The following is a 4,197-nucleotide window of genomic DNA, read 5'->3' as shown; positions in this document are numbered from 1 at the left end:
GGGGGAGGAACTCGTTCTCAGTCACAGAGTAAATCAATGGTAGAGCCTGAAACTGGACTATGATCCAACTGACTCTAAAACCTATACCTTTCCTAAGATGCCTTACTCAGTGCAAAAAGAAAACTAACTAACTAACTAACTAACTAAATAAATAAATAAATAAATTGGGCCCTAGGCTTGGTTTTGCCACTAACTCACTCTATCATACTGGGCCAGAACTGAACTTCCCTAGTCCTTAGCTTCTCATATTTCACTTTAGAAAGATGAGACAGGATTGTACACAGTCATGCTGAGCTAGTGCCTGGGCCTGGTGTTGGACTCTAGCCTCCTCAGCCATGCTCCCGTCCTCTTGCTGCTTCCCAGCCACGGGCCCTCACAAAGTGACTGAGCTCTGGGCCTTCATGAAAATGTATAAGCAGGATCCGAGCATTCTGCACACTGAGGAGAAGCGCTTCTTGGGAGAGTGGGTGGAGAGTATGGGGGGGGATAAAGTATGTCAACGGAAAAAAAATAACCAACTGTAAAATTAATAATTAATAATTAATGTGATTTATTTCCAAGCCAACTGTGAGTGACGTAGGCCAGAGAAGAGGCATACATGCCTTTTCTCGGGGTGATCATGTACAAAGTTTCCTTTTATTTGCTTTTGAGATTGACAGACAACATTTAGTGAAAAGATTTCCCATTGGTCTGGCCCAAAAAGACAGAACATGTAGAAGTGGGGGCTTGTAGGTTATAGGTGGGTTCCACAATTCTTAGGTTGGTGATTGGAAGGGAAGATCTATGTCTTAGTTAAAGAAAGGCTTAATCTACATCTCAAAGATACTATGCCAGGAACTGGAGGTAGGAAGAATCCTGTTAATAGAAAATAAATGGTCTGTTAATGTTTGTGGGCATGACTTCTCCAGTCCCCTTTTGAAAAGATTTTGGAAAAATAGGAAAAGTAGTCAGACTTCTGTCCACAAGTACCACCAGCTCCTCAGAAAGCTAAATCTGAAGAGCAAATCGAGGAAGAAGAAACAGTAAGAAGGCAGAAGAAAACATAAAGACAGAGGAATCATCAAGTGAAGGAAGTGATCTAGAAAATGACAGTGATGGTATGATTGAACCAGACACTGATGACTCTCAAGAAATGGGAGATGAAAATGTAGAGATAACTGAGGAGATGATGGATCAGGCAAATGATAAGGAAGTAGCCGCCATTGAAGCCATAAATGATGGTGAACTACGGAAAGCCATTGACTTGTTCACAGAGGCCATCAAGCTATAACCCACACTTGGCTATTCTGTAAACCAAGAGAGCCAGTCATCAAATTATAGAAACCAAATGCCTCTCGAGACTGTAACAGAGCCATTGAAACAAATCCTGATTCAGTTCAACTTCACAAGTGGCGAGGAAAAGCTCACAGGCTTCTGGGCCATCAGGAAGAAGCAGCACATGATCTTGCCGTTGCTTATAAGCTTAATTATGATGAAGATGCTAGTGCCATGTTAAAAGAAGTTCAACCAAGGGGCCCAGAAAATTACAGATCATTGGAGAAAGTATGAGAGAAAATGTGAAGAGTGAGAGATCAAAGAAAGAATAGAAATAATTAAGAAGGGTTGAGAAGAGCATGAGAGAGCCCAGAGGGAAGAAGAAGCCAGAGGACAATCAGGAACTCAGTATAGCTCTTTTCTAGGAAGCTTCCCTGGGGGATTGCCTGATAATGTTCCTGGAGGAATGCCTGGAATGGGAGGAGGAATGCCTGGAATGGCAGGAATGTCTGGACTCAATGAAATTCTTAGTGATCCAGAGGTTCTTCTTCTTTTTTTTTTTTTTTTGACAGATTTTTTTTTTTTGCTATCCAGCACAAGTGCTCCCCAGAAAGACAGAGACAGAAAGGGAGAAATCACCTCCCAGGGGTGATGGCCACTCTGCAGTCCCTTCTCCTCCATTCTCCTCTCTTGGGATCTTGGGCATGCATGCACACGTGCCCAACGTGAGTTTAAGCCACCAGGTCCTGGACTCAAACTGCGGTCAGCTACATGGGAGTTCAGGGACATAGCCATTACGCTAACTGCTGGTCTCAGTGATCCAGAGGTTCTTGCAGCCATGCAGGATCCTGAAGTTATGGTGGCCTTTTAGGATGTGGCCCAAAACCCAGCAAATATGTCAAAATATCAGAGCAGCCCAAAGGTTATGAATCTCATCAGTAAATTGTTAGCCAAGTTTGGAGGTCAAGCATAATGTCCTTCTGACAAAGTAAAGCCCTTGTTGAAGGATGAGCAACCTAGGTCACCTAATGGATGTCGTAATAATACAAGCCAGTGTACCTCTGACCTTCTTATCAAGAAAACTAGGGTGCTTTGAAGATAATCCCTACCCCTCTGCCCTAAATGCAGCTGAAGCATTTTACAGTGGTTTGCCATTAAGATATTCATTGCTATAATGTTTATCCAGTAGGAATAACAAACTTTAAACACTTTTTAAACCTTAAAAATATTTAAAACAAATTAAAAGGGTGTGTTGATTCCTACATTTTTTTCTTTACTAATCATTTTGGGGCTTTTCTCTGAATTATTGGGCAAGGAAGTTATTTAATATGGAAGATGTATTACTCTAGTTTCAGTTAAATAAAGATTTATTAGTAGGAGGCAAAAAAAAGAGAGAGAGAGAGAAAGAGAGAGAGAGAGACAGTTGAGTTTGCCTGAAATCCACTAACGTCATGGGCAATACAGGTAATCATGGGATAATAAATACAGGATTTTCCCTTTGCTAATATTCGAAAATGTTTTTTTTTATTTTGTTTTGTTTTGAGAGATTTTTGCAATAGATTGCATATACTCACTAGAGAGACACAGAGAGAGAGAGATAGAGAGACAGAAAGCAAAAAATAACACCACAGAGGGGATCATCACATCACAATCCCTTCTCCTCCATTCTCTTCTTGCAATTTTGGACATGCACACACATACCCAGTGTGAGTCTCAAATCACCAGGTCCAGGATTCAAACTACAGTCAACTATGTGAGAGTCCAGTGCCATAACCACTATGCAAACTGCTGACCCTTCAATGGTGCTTCAATAACCACTTTTTCTTTTTCTTTTTTTTTTTAGCGTGTTAAAATCCAAACTATGCAAACATGTTATTCAAGAATGTCCATTGATATACTGGAAAGTTCTTAGGTTTTGTTACCATCATTTGTGAAAATAAGTTTTTGCTAGATCACTTTGTAGCCTTAGATTTCTTATCTATAAAATGGTATTTATGAGACTGACCTCACATTTTAGTGGGCTAAATGGGTTAATAAAGTAAATGCTTGTAAAACTGCCTGGCAAAAGTAGGTGTCTAATAAAGGTTAGTTAAGTGGAGGATGTGGCAGGATTATAAAAATAGAGAACATTAGGTATAATGTCAGAGATGAAAAGCCTTTTGAAAATTTTTAAAGAAATATAACAGATATTTAAGAACAGAAAACTGTGCACTTTGAAGACACAGTCCTGTCTATGCATTGCAGAATTGATATTATGGTCCATGCTATCCAGGAAGAGCTCCTGGAGTGACATGCTTTCCCTCTACAATGATTCTTTTCTTCCTCCTGCCCCTTACCACTGCCCACTCTGTCACCTTTAGCTCTTTCTGCATATGCCAACTGGGAGAGGATTCTATTCTTGCTCCTAGTTTATTCCACTTTGGCACTAGCATCTTGCAAGGTTATGTAGAGATCAGGACCTGACATCTCTTACTTGATAGACTATAGGTTTCATGAATAGGGCAATTTTTCTTATTCATTTCTACTCACATTCTTTAGTCCAACAGCACATGGCATGATATGGTTTAAGTGCCCAGCGAATACTTATTCTAATAATGGGTGAATGGTTCAATATGCTTCCAACTGTGCTCAGCCATTAGCACATAGCAGCTATCATATACAGTAAGGAGTTTAGTTCCCAAGGCAAGCAAATAAACAAGCTTCATGATCTAGCCTCCAACTACCTAATCGATGGCATTTTAGCCATGCTTAGCTATCCAAACCATCTCTGTGTTTCAGAAAAGCAAAACTATGTGAAATGATTTTTCATGTCTTTTTCTTTCTCTTCACTCTCACAGTTCTCCCTTGATCTTCATTTCCTTCTTCCTAACAATATACTACCCTTGCCAACGTGAAAAACACCTTCTCATGTTTAAGAGTTCCTACCAGGCTTACTGTCCCCTA

At 40.1% G+C, this 4,197-nt stretch overlaps 1 pseudogene; it reads left to right on the top strand.

The window, feature by feature from the left end:
• The first annotated feature begins 335 nt into the window (after nt 1-335).
• LOC102478367 (hsc70-interacting protein pseudogene) lies at nt 336-2,255 on the top strand (annotated as a pseudogene).
• The last annotated feature ends 1,942 nt before the right edge of the window (nt 2,256-4,197 follow it).

Source organism: Tupaia chinensis, unplaced genomic scaffold, assembly GCF_000334495.1.
Source record: "Tupaia chinensis unplaced genomic scaffold, TupChi_1.0 Scaffold000081_1, whole genome shotgun sequence".
Taxonomy (NCBI): domain Eukaryota; kingdom Metazoa; phylum Chordata; class Mammalia; order Scandentia; family Tupaiidae; genus Tupaia; species Tupaia belangeri.
The sequence above is the reverse complement of the archived record's forward strand: the minus strand, read 5'-3'. Positions and strand labels throughout refer to the sequence as shown.